The sequence below is a fragment of the Eschrichtius robustus genome, chromosome X (genome assembly GCF_028021215.1).
Source record: "Eschrichtius robustus isolate mEscRob2 chromosome X, mEscRob2.pri, whole genome shotgun sequence".
Lineage (NCBI taxonomy): Eukaryota > Metazoa > Chordata > Mammalia > Artiodactyla > Eschrichtiidae > Eschrichtius > Eschrichtius robustus.
In genome coordinates this window covers 50193869-50207684 of record NC_090845.1, presented here as the reverse complement: position 1 = coordinate 50207684, position 13816 = coordinate 50193869, and the positions used below count along the sequence as shown (strand labels likewise).

Below are 13816 nucleotides of genomic sequence, written 5' to 3'. Positions count from 1 at the left end.
GTCTGTGTGTGTGTGTGTGTATAAACAAGAAATGAAGGTGAACGCAGAGTTGTAATCTGCCTAGGTAAATGTTGAAGTTGTGCCCAAATACACACACATAGCCTACCTGAAAAGACTGAGTTTTTTTTTTTTATCCAGACATTTAAGGGGTTCTATGTGAAAACACTGGCTAATGAAATAAAAGCTAATGAACAAATAAATGAACTAATAAAAGCTAATGAACAAAGGTAATGAGATAGAGTCTTCAATGACCACATATGGCAAAGGGTAGAGTCTCTCAAAAATAATTTTAAAAGTTCCTAAAAATACAAACAACAATAAACTCAAGAAAGGGAGGAGAATCTCATCTCCAGAGCTGCCTCTTTATAACATTCCAAATGTGGTTTTCAACAAAAATTTCAAAGCATGAGAAGAGATAAGAACCTATGTACTGTCAACTGAAAAAAAATTGCACAAGCTAACAGTTGAGAAATATGTTTTATTCAGCAGACATAATGAGGACTTAAGCCTGGGAGACAGCCTCTCAGCTCTCAGGGACTACTCCAGTGAGGTAAGGAAGGAGCCAGGATATATAGGAGTTTCTGCCAAAAAACACTAGGTAGTTGGAAGGAAAAACCAGACATCTCAAGTTAATGAATTAGGCACTTTTCTATGTATGGGAAGATGCAAGAGTTGGGGCTCATTGAAATCATTCCTTTGATGTGCACCTTAACTGTCTAGGAGCAGTATCCTGTTTTCTCCATCCTGAATCCCCTCAGGGTACACCTTCAGGGTGGGGGGCATCTGCAGTGGTTGATGGCTTGATGGCTGCAACATCCTTTGTTTACTGATATGGCAGGTGACATTCTTTGTCCACAGTACCATTTACAAAATAAATAATTAGTGGAAACGGTCCCTGAGGAAGAACAGATATTGGAATTACTAGAAAAGGCATTTAAATACGTGCTTTAAATATGCTCAGAAAGATAAAGGAAACTATGAATAAAGAATTAAAGGAAATCAGGAGAACAATGTCTCACAAAATAGAAAATTGTAATAAATAGATTGAAACTGTGAAAAGGAACCAATAAAATTCTGGAGCTGGAATGTCAGATAACAAATGAAAAATTCACTACATCACAGAAATTAGCTAAAATAGATTGTAGGCCTAAATGTAAAATGTAAAACTGTAAAACTCATAGAAAATAATGTAAGAAAAAAAGTCTAGAAGACTTTAGATATGGCAGTGACTTTTTAGATACAACAGCAAAGGCACAATCCATTAAAAACAATTGATAAGTTGGACCTAATTAAAATTTAAAACATCTTCTCTGAAATAGACACTATCAGGAGAATGATAACACAAACCATGGACTGAGAGAATATATTTACAAAAGCATATCTGATAAAGGACTGTTATCCAAAATATACAAACACTTAAAACCCAACAATAAAAAACCAAAAAACTCAATCAAAAAAATGGGCCAAAGACCTTCACAGACATCTCATCTCAGAAGATATGCAGATGGAAAATAAAGGTAGGAAGAGATGCTCCGCATCATATGTTATCAGGAAAATTCCAATTAAAACAATGAAATACCACTATACACCTATTAGAATGGGCAAAATCTGGAATACTGACAAGAACAAATGCTGGTGAGAATGTACAGCAACAGGACCTCTCATTCATTGCTGGTGGAAATACAAATGGTATAGCCAACTTTTGAAGACAGTTTGGCAATCTCTTATGAAACTAAACACACTCTAACATATTATCCAGGAATCACACCCCTTGGTATTTACCCAAAGAATTTAAAAACTTATGTCCACAAAAAAAATCATGCACATGTATGTTCATAGCAGCTTTATTCATGTTTGCCAAAATTTGGAGGCAACCTTCAAGTTCAACCTTCAGTAGGTATAATGGAAACATAAACTGTGGTACATCCAGACAATGGAATATTATTCAGTGCTTAAAAGAAATGAACTGTCAAGCCATGAGAAGACAATGAGGAACCTTAAATGCATATTACTAAGTGAAAGAAACCAATCTGAAAAAGCTACACACCTGTAAGATTCCAGCTTCATGATATTTTGGAAAAGGCAAAACTATGGAGACAATAAGAAGATCAGTGGTTGCCAGGGTTTCAGGTGGGGAGGCATGAATAGGTGGAGCACAGAGGAATTTTAGGGCAGTGAAAACATTCTATATGGTTCTATAATGATGGATACATGTCATTTATACATTTTTCCAAACCCATAGAATGCACAGTACCAAGTGAACCCTCATACAAACTATGGACTTTGGGTGCTTATGATGGATGTGACAATGCGAGTTCACCAACCGTAACAGATGTACCACTCTGGTTAGGGATGTTGATAATGCGGGATGCTATGCATATGTAGAGGCAGGGAGTAATTGGGAAATTTCTGTACCTTTCTCTTAATTTTGCTGTGAAGCCAAAATTGCTCTTAAAAATAAATAAACATGCACACCACACACACACACACACACAGGAACATATCACACGAGCCACATAGGTAATTTTAAATGTTCTTGTGGCCACATTAAGTAAAAAGAGGTGAAAGAATTTTTTAAAAAAATTCAGTAGAGGTTTTCAATAGCAGATTTAAAATCGCAGAAGAATCAGTAAATTTGAAGGTCAGGCACTTGAGATCATCCATTCTGACTAGCAGAAGGAGAAAATAATGAAGCAAAATGAAAAGAGACCTAGAGAACTATGGTGCACCATCGTTAGCACCAATGCATGCATTACAGAAATCCCAGAAGGAGGAGAGAGAGAAAGTGGCAGAAAGAATATTTGAAGAAATAATGGAAAGAGCTGTGTAGGAGCTGTATTTTGTACACTATTGAAGCTAAGTAGGTATTAATTAATTTGTCCTAGCAAATTGACCCTCAGCCCTGGTACCATCCAGACCTGCTGTCTACTTGAACAGCTTCCCCAAGAGCAGAAAAGAGAGAAGAGTCATCAAGGGAGAATTAGACAAATCAAAGTCCTCTGAGCAACTGATAAAACAACTGTTGATAAATAGAATATCAAAAGGAATATTGTAGATCTGAAAAAACAGTCAACTAAAACACGATCTAATTGACATATATAGAACACTCCAGTCAATAACAGGCAGGATACATTTTTTTCAAGTTCCCGCAGAACATTCACCAACATAGACATTTATCCTGGGCCATGAAACAAACCTTAACAAGTTGAAAATAAATGATATCATTAATACAGAGTGTGTCCTCTGACCATAATGGAACAAAACGGGAAATCAATAATGGAAAGACAACAGGAAAAATCTCTGAACACATTGAAATGAAACAACATATTTATAAATAGTCCATGGCTCAAGAAGGAGATCACAAAGGAAATAAAATATACATGGAACCGAATAAAAATGAAGTCGCTGGAACAGTGCCGACAGGGAAATTTATAGCACTAAATGCTTATATTAGAAAAGAGAAAAGGTCTCAAGTAAACGTTTCTATCCCAAGAAACTAGGAAAAAAGAGAAAAATAAACCAAAAGAAATCACAAAAAAGGAAATAATAAACATCAGAATGGAAATCAAATTGAAAATAGGAAAACAACAGAGACTATCGAAGAAATTGTTATTTTTTCAAAACTGTCACTGAAATTGACAACCCTCTAGCAAGACTGACAAAAATACAAGAGAGATGACACAAATCACCAGTGCCAGGAGTTAAACAGAGGATATGGTTCCAGAGTCTGCAGCTATTACAAAGTATAATATGGGAATACTATGAATACGCTCATAAACTCAACAATTTAGAAGTAAAGGACCAATTCCTCGAAAACCAAAAAGTATCAAAACTCAAATAAGATTAAATAAATAGACATCTGAATAGCACTAAAACTATTCAAGAACTTGAATTTTTAATTAAAAAAAAATTTCCAAAAAAAATTTCCAGGCCCAGGGATTAACCAAGATGGCGGAGTAGAAGGACGTGCTCTCACTCCCTCTTGCGAGAGCACCAGAATCACAACTGGCTGCTGGACAATCATCGACAGGAAGACACTGGACTTCACCAAGGAGGATACCCCACGTCCAAGGACAGAGGAGAAGCCACAGTGAGACGGTAGGAGGGGCACAATCAGAGTAAAATCAAATCCCATAACTGCTGGGTGGGAGACTCAGAGACTGGCAAACACTTATACCACAGAAGTCCACCCACTGGAGTGAAGGTTCTGAGCCCCACGTCAGGCTTCCCAACCTGGGGGTCCGGCAACGGGAGGAGGAATTCCTAGAGAATCAGACTTTGAAGCCTAGTGGGAATTGATTGCAGGACTTCGACAGGACAGGGGGAAACAGAGACCCCACTCTTGGAGGGCACACACAAAGTAGTGTGCGCATCGGGACCCAGGGGAAGGAGCAGTGACCCTGGGGGAGACTGAACCAGACCTACCTGCTGGTGTTGGGGGGTCTCCTGCAGAGGCGGGGGGTGGCTCTGTTTCACCGTGGGGACAAGGACACTGGCAGCGGAGGTTCTGGGAAGTGCTCCTTGGCGTGAGCCCTCCCAGAGTCTGCCATTAACCCCACCAAAGAGCCCAGGTAGGCTCCAGTGTTGGGTTGCCTCAGGCAAAACAACCAACAGGGAGGGAACCCAGCCCCACCCATCAACAGTCAAGTGGATTAAAGTTTTACCGAGCTCTGACCGCAACAGCAAGAGTCAGCTCTACCCACCACCAGAGCCTCCCATCAAGCCTCCTAGATAGCCTCAGCCACCAGAGGACAGACAGCAGAAGCAAGAAAAACTACAATCCTGCAGCCTGTGGAACAAAACCCACAGTTACAGAAAGATAGACAAGATGAAAAGGCAGAGGGTATATATCAGATGAAGGAACAAGAAAAAAACCCAGAAAAACAACTAAAGGATGTGGAGATAGGCAACCTTCCAGAAAAAGAATTCAGAATAATGATAGTGAAGATGATCCAGGACCTCGGAATAAGAATGGAGGCAAAGATTGAGAAGATGCAAGAAATGATTAACAAAGACCTAGAAGAATTAAAGAACAAACAAACAGAGATGACCAATACAATAACTGAAATGAAAACTACACTAGAAGGAATCAATAGCAGAATAACTGAGGCAGAAGAATGGATAAGTGACCTGGAAGACAGAATGGTGGAATTCACTGCTGCGGAACAGACTAAAGAAAAAAGAATGAAAAGAAATGAAGACAGCCTAAGAGACCTCTGGGACAACATTAAACGCAACAACATTCGCATTATAGGGGTACCAGAAGGAGAAGAGAGAGAGAAAGGACCAGAGAAAATAGTTGAAGAGATTATAGTCGAAAACTTCCCTAACATGGGAAAGGAAATAGCCACCCAAGTCCAGGAAGCGCAGAGAGTCCCATACAGAATAAACCCAAGGAGAAACACGCCGAGACACATAGTAATCAAAGTGGCAACAATTAAAGACAAAGAAAAATTCTTGAAAGCAGCAAGGGAAAAACGACAAACAACATACAAGGGAACTCCCATAAGGTTAACAGCTGATTTCTCAGCAGAAACTCTGCAAGCCACACGGGAGGGGCATGATATACTTAAAGTGATGAAAGGGAAGAACCTACAACCAAGATTACTCTACCCGGCAAGGATCTCATTTAGATTTGATGGAGAAATCAAAAGCTTTACAGACAAGCAAAAGCTAAGAGAATTCAGCACCACCAAACCAGCTCTACAAGAAATGCTAAACGAACTTCTCTAAGTGGGAAACACAAGAGAAGAAAAGGACCTACAAAACAAACTCAAAACAATTAAGAAAATGGTCATAGGAACATACATATCAATAATTACCTTAAACGTGAATGGATTAAATGCTCCAACCAAAAGACACAGGCTTGCTGAATGGATACAAAAACAAGACCCATATATATGCTGTCTACACGAGACCCACTTTAGACCTAGGGACACATACACACTGAAAGTGAGGGGATGGAAAAAGATATTCCATGCAAATGGAAATCAAAAGAAAGCTGGAGTAGCTATACTCATATCAGATAAAATAGACTTTAAAATAAAGAATGTTACAAGAGACAAGGAAGGACACTACATAATGATCAAGGGATCAATCCAAGAAGAAGATATAACAATTATAAATATATATGCACCCAACATAGGAGCACCTCAATACATAAGGCAACTGCTAACAGCTATAAAAGAGGAAATTGACAGTAACACAATAATAGTGGGGGACTTTAACACCTCACTTACACCAATGCACAGATCATCCAAAATGAAAATAAATAAGGAAACAGAAGCTTTAAATGACACAATAGACCAGATAGATTTAATTCATATTTATAGGACATTCCATCCAAAAACAGCAGATTACACGTTCTTCTCAAGTGCACACGGAACATTCTCCAGGATACATCACATCTTGGGTCACAAGTCAAGCCTCAGTAAATTTAAGAAAATTGAAATCATATGAAGCATCTTTTCTGACCACAACGCTATGAGATTAGAAATGAATTACAGGGAAAAAAACGTAAAAAAGACAAACACATGGAGGCTAAACAATACGTTACTAAATAACCAAGAGATCACTGAAGAAATCAAAGAGGAAATCAAAAAATACCTAGAGACAAATGACAATGAAAACACGATGGCCCAAAACCTATGGGATGTAGCAAAAGCAATTCTAAGAGGGAAGTTTATAGCTATACAAGCCTACCTAAGGAAACAAGAAAAATCTCAAGTAAACAATCTAACCTTACACCTAAAGAAACTAGAGAAAGAAGAACAAACAAAACCCAAAGTTAGTAGAAGGAAATAAATCATAAAGATCAGAGCAGAAATAAATGAAATAGAAACAAAGAAAACAATAGCAAAGATCAATAAAACTAAAAGCTGGTTCTTTGAGAAGATAAACAAAATTGATAAGCCATTAGCCAGACTCATCAAGAAAAAGAGGGAGAGGACTCAACTCAATAAAATCAGAAATGAAAAAGGAGAAGTTACAACAGACACCGCAGAAATACAAAGCATCCTAAGAGACTACTACAAGCAACTTTATGCCAATAAAATGGACAACCTGGAAGAAATGGACAAATTCTCAGAAAGGTATAACCTTCCAAGACTGAACCAGGAAGAAGCAGAAAATATGAACAGACCAATCACAAGTAATGAAATTGAAACTGTGATTAAAAATCTTCCAACAAACAAAAGTCCAGGACCAGATGGCTTCACAGGTGAATTCTATCAAACATTTAGAGAAGAGCTAACACCTATCCTTCTCAAACTCTTCCAAAAAATTGCAGAGGAAGGAACACTCCCAAACTCATTCTATGAGGCCACCATCACCCTGATACCAAAACCAGAGAAAGACACTACAAAGAAAGAAAATTACAGACCAATATCACTGATGAATATAGATGCAAAAATCCTCAACAAAATACTAGCAAACAGAATCCAACAACACATAAAAAGGATCATACACCACGATCAAGTGGGATTTATCCCAGGGATGCAAGGATTCTTCAATATATGCAAATCAATCAATGTGATACTCCATATTAACAAATGGAAGAAGAAAAACCATATGATCATCTCAATAGATGCAGAAAAAGCTTTTGACAAAATTCAACACCCATTTATGATAAAAACGCTCCAGAAAGTGGGCATAGAGGGAACCTACCTCAACATAATAAAGGCCATATATGACAAACCCACAGCAAACATCATTCTCAATGGTGAAAAACTGAAAGCATTTCCTCTAAGATCAGGAACGAGACAAGGATGTCCGCTCTCACCACTATTATTCAACATAGTTCTGGAAGTCCTAGCCACGGCAATCAGAGAAGAAAAAGAAACAAAAGGAATACAAATTGGAAAAGAAGAAGTAAAACTGTCACTGTTTGCGGATGACATGATACTATACATAGAGAATCCTAAAATTGCCACCAGAAAACTGCTAGAGCTAATTAATGAATATGGTAAAGTTGCAGGATACAAAATTAATGCACAGAAATCTCTTGCATTCCTATACACTAATGATGAAAAATCTGAAAGAGAAATTAAGGAAACACTCACATTTACCATTGCAGCAAAAAGAATAAAATACCTAGGAATAAACCTACCTAGGGAGACAAAAGACCTGTATGCAGAAAACTATAAGACACTGATGAAAGAAATTAAAGATGATACCAACAGATGGAGAGATATACCATGTTCTTGGATTGGAAGAATCAACATTGTGAAAATGACTCTACTACCCAAAGCAATCTACAGATTCAATGCAATCCCTATGAAATTACCAATGGCATTTTTTACGGAACTAGAACAAATCATCTTAAAATTTGTATGGAGACACAAAAGACCCCGAATTGCCAAAGCAGTCTTGAGGGAAAGAAACGGAGCTGGAAGAATCAGATTCCCTGACTTCAGACTATACTAGAAAGCTACAGTAATCAAGACAATATGGTACTGGCACAAAAACAGAAATATAGATCAATGGAACAGGATAGAAAGCCCAGAGATAAACCCACGCACCTATGACCAACTAATCTATGACAAAGGAGGCAAAGATATACAATGGAGAAAAGACAGTCTCTTCAATAAGTGGTGCTGGGAAAACTGGACAGCTACATGTAAAAGAATGAAATTAGAATACTCCCTAACACCATACACAAAAATAAACTCAAATTGGATTAGAGACCTAAATGTAAGACTGGACACTATAAAACTCTTACAGGAAAACAGGAAGAACACTCTTTGACATAAATCACAGCAAGATCGTTTTTTGTCTTTTTTTTTTAAACTATTCAATATTTTTTTTAATTTATATATTTTATTTATTTTTGGCTGCATTGGGTCTTCGTTGCTACGCACAGGCTTTCTCTAATTGCAGTGAGCGGGCTTCTCATTGTGCTGGCTTCTCTTGTTGTGGAGCACGGGCTCTCGGCACGCAGGCTTCAGTAGTTATGGCTCACGGGCTGTAGAGTGCGGGCTCAGTAGTTGTGGTGCACAGGCTTAGTTGCTCTACGGCATGTGGGATCTTCCCGGGCCAGGGCTCGAACCCGTGTCCTCTGCATTGGCAGGCGGATTCTTAACCACTGCGCCACCAGGGAAGCCCGCAAGATCGTTTTTGATCCACCTCCTAGAGTAATGGAAATAAAAACAAAAATAAACAAATGGGACCTAATGAAACTTAAAAGCTTTTGCACAGCAAAGGAAATCATAAACAAGACAAAAAGACAACACTCAGAATGGGAGAAAATATTTGCAAACGAATCAACGAACAAAGGATTAATCTCCAAAATATATAAACAGCTCATTCAGCTCAATATTAAAGAAACAAACACCCCAATCCAAAAATGGGCAAAAGACCTAAATAGACATTTCTCCAAAGAAGACATACAGACGGCCATGAAGCACATGAAAAGGTGCTCAACATCACTAATTAGTAGAGAAATGCAAATCAAAACTACAATGAGGTATCACCTCACACCAGTTAGAATGGGCCTCATCAGAAAATCTACAAACAACAAATGCTGGAGAGGGTGTGGAGAAAAGGGAACCCTCTTGCACTGTTGGTGGGAATGTAAATTGATACAGCCACTATGGAGAACAATATGGAGGTTCCTTAAAAAACTAAAAATAGAATTACCATATGACCCAGCAATCCCACTACTGGGCATATACCCAGAGAAAACCGTAATTCAAAAAGACACATGCACCCGAATGTTCATTGCAGCACTATTTACAATAGCCAGGTCACGGAAGCAACCTAAATGCCCATCAACAGACGAATGGATAAAGAAGTTGTGGTAAATATATACAATGGAATATTACTCAGCCATAAAAAGGAACAAAATTGAGTCATTTGTTGAGACGTGGATGGATCTAGAGACTGTCATACAGAGTGAAGTAAGTCAGAAAGAGAAAAACAAATATCGTATATTAACGCATGTATGTGGAGCCTAGAAAAATGGTACAGATGAGCTGGTTTGCAGGGCAGAAGTTGAGACACAGATGTAGAGAACGGACATATGGACACCAAGGGGGGAAAACTGCGGTGGGGTGGGGATGGTGGTGTGCTGAATTGGGCGATTGGGATTGACATGTATACACTGATGTGTATAAAATTGATGACTAATAAGAAACTGCAGTATAAAAAAACAAACAATACAACTAATACTAAACTTTCATTGGGTTATTTGTATGGAAATATGTTAATATAAATGTTTTAGACATTACATGAAATTTCTAAAAATCTTATATGTTCTGGTATAATGTTATAAGTCATAATCCTAGTTATTACTTTAAAATGTATATCTCAGAAATAACGAATTTTCTTGTCAACTGCATTATTATGAACTTTCATCAAATCTTTAACGGTGGTCATTTTTAAGTCTTTTGTCATTTACAGACAGTTCTGGGTGTACTCTGATGCTTTTGCAAATATGTTCCTATAAAAGGGTTTCATCTTCAAGAAATTCATGGAAAAGACTCTGACAAGTACAGGTTTCTGGTAACTGACTGTACTGCTGAATTGAATGAATAAGCATTTTCAGAACTCTAATGAAAAACTGATGAACTCATAAAAGTGCTAACAAATGATCAAGATGAAAAAAAAATTAATTACATGGGACTGAGTGAACTGATGATGATGAGTATAATTTTTGTGACTTTCTGTCTGAATTAAAAAAAAAAATCCCACAAGGACTCAGAGGCAAAGAATATACAAATCAATTTTCACTGCAAAGTAAAGGAGCTGTTACAGTGGAGGATTACTGGACTGAATGTCAATATTATGACATAGTATGAGTGTGTTTCATGTTTGGTAATTGCAATCATTGTTGCTTTTTTTGTGGTCATCCATGTACAATGCTTGGTGTCAGTCTATTCATCTCTTGTAAAAATAAAATACAGTGTGTGTGTGTGAAAAAAAAATTTCCAGGCCCAGATGATTTAAATAGAAAATTATATGAATCAGTTAAATAAGTCACACCAATCCACACAACCTGTTTCAAAAATTAAAAGGAGGAAAATCTTCCCAACTCACTTGATGAGGCCAATATTAACCTGACACCAAAACCAGACAAAGACAATACCAAAAAAGCCATTATGTATCAAATCTCTCATGAATATAAGCACAAAAATTGTTAACAAAATATTAGCAAGCCAAATCTAACACTGTATAAAAAAATTATACATCATGACCAAGTGAGAGTTTTTCCAGGTTTGCAGTGTTGTTTCAACATTCAAAAAATCAATTAATGTAGTCCACAAAGGCTAAAGAACAAAAATAATATGATTACATCCAGGAAGAGAGAAGATTATTGACAAAATCCAACACCAATTCATGATAACAAATTTTCAGAACATTAGGGATAGTGATGAGTTACCTAAGCTTGGTAAAGAACATTGACAAAAACCCTACAGCTAACTTCATACTTAATAGTGAGAGACTGAATGGTTACCACTAAGATTGGGAACAAGGAAAGGATGACCAACCTCTCCACTCTTATTCAAAAAAAGGAAGTTCTAGCCCCTAAAATAAGTTAGATAAGAAAAAGAAATGAAAAACATATAGATGGGAAATGAAGAAATAAAACTGCCCATATCTGCAGATGACATTGTCTACATAGAAAATAGCAAGAAAACTACAAAAAAGAACCTAAACAAAAAAAACACTCCCAAGCACCTACAAACCCCCAAAACAAAAAGCAAAAACAAAAATTGAGTTAAATCAGGTCTGTGGATATAAAATCAGCACTCAGAAGTCAATTGTGGCTTGGAGCCTAGGCCTGCACTTCCTGGTCAAGAGCCCTCAGAACCCTCAGAACTTGGACAGGATTGTAACTGGTCCTAGTGGCCCTGCTCCCTGGCCCACACCTTTGCCTCTGCTCCAGGGCACTGCACGGGGTGGGCAGGACAGAGCCAAGAGGGTGTGAGGGGTTCCTGCCCCTCCCTGGGGCAGTCACCTGGGGTCCAGGGCTGCTGGTGCTGGGGCAGTGACCTCATGGCACATCTGGTCAGGCCCCCAGCGCCTGGGAAGCCCAGCACCAGCCAGAGAAGCTATGTCTGGGGTGGTGTCCAGAGGTGGCTGCAGGGCCATTCCTCCACATTCAGGGGGATGCAACCAGGTGGAGCTGGCCTGCTGGGAAAAGTATAGCTAAGAGGAAATGCACTGCCTTCCTCCACACTTGTGCAAGTGACTCGGAACTTATTCACCGGGCATTGTGGTGTAGCAAAATGAAATGCAAGGAATCAAAAGTAAGATAATTGAAGGCAGTAAAGCTGAAATAAAACATAAACATCATCAGAAAGACCCACTGGAGAAAGCAAAGGATGGAAAATAAAATAAAGCAGTGTTTTATCATATGTATTTCAGCAGGCCTTTTGAAATTTAAAAAACATGACTACTTTTTCTTTAGAGGACTGCTCTTTTCACTGCCACTTCAATCAAACCAACCAGACCCTAGATGTCAGCTGTTTGTTATTCTTGATTATACTTGGGAACATATTATTAAATATCTTCCAGCTAGGAATGAGAAGAAAAAAATACATAACAGAATTTTACAGGTTTTTTTGTTTGTTTTCTTCTCTTTTTTTGCATCTCACTAGCATTCGTCTTTTATTTTTGGTAAACATTTCCATGCTATCATACTTCATGGAGTCTTGTACTTTTAGACATTAGGTTTACTAAATACCACACCTGCCTATTTACTCAAATTATTTCCTTTACTTATGGCTTTTTCTATTATACAGTTTTCCTGAGAGTTTGTACAAGTTATTACCTGAATCTCTCCAAAACTGCCAAGCTTCCATTTAATCGTCAAAAATGATTTTATTTCTTCACAGTAATTTGAATTTATATTTCAGTCCTTGCTTATCTTTTGGGAGATGCAGCTATCTACCAAAGCCTGAAGGCACAGAATGTTTATTCTTTTCAGTGTCCTTTCTACTTCAGTGTTCAGTTACTGTCTGTCATTTTCCATGGTGATGATTTTATCTGTGGCTTTTATAACCTCTTGGTCAGAAGTCATTACCTTGGTACAGGCTATTAGGATAACTTCCTATATGAATGAGACTATCCTATATTTTCCCTTTCATTCTGCTAGTTACACTGTGAGCTCTAAACAAGTATTCCTGACCAAGCTAGTATCTGTTTTCTTGGTACCCGGTTGCCATTTGCACTACTTCAAGTAACCATCCTTTTACTTAAAGTACACATTCCAGCCTACACTGAGATGAACATTCCCTGGCTGTATTTTCTCAATAGTTTTCTCATTGCTGCAGTTTATTGGTTTGATTGCCACAAGCTTACTTTGGGAGATACCGCATTACCTGTAGATCCACTTATCAACTGGAAATGCTGCTTCATTCCACTTACAATTCATAATCTTGAGCAAACTGAAAAGCCTACACCAAAAATAATTTATTATATGCCGTTCATATTTCAGTAAAGCTGGGAAAAATTAATTTGTTAATATGTTGTCATGTTAAAATGAATCAAAACTTACAACTACAATAAAAATCATACTTTAACAAACAGGAAAGAATGACGACTGAGACATGCGAAAAAATGGAACTGAATCTTCCTCTCCCCTAATTTTCATAACTTTTCAGAATGTACCTTTTGGGGCTATGATATTATTTATTAAATAGTGATTTTAAAAGCAAAACAAAATAATTCCAGTGTTTATACCTGCTCAGTAACACTTTATATTACAAATATTAGTTTGTTATTAACACTAAAGTGAAAAGAATTAACCTTTTGGCCATGTTGATATTTCTGTTACCCAAAACACTGCTGGTTGCAAACTGTTCTGTAAATCTGA

At 37.7% G+C, this 13816-nt stretch overlaps 1 pseudogene; it reads left to right on the top strand.

Annotated features, from left to right (window-relative positions):
* The first annotated feature begins 12390 nt into the window (after window positions 1–12390).
* On the top strand, window positions 12391–13441 carry LOC137756314 (probable G-protein coupled receptor 160; annotated as a pseudogene).
* The last annotated feature ends 375 nt before the right edge of the window (window positions 13442–13816 follow it).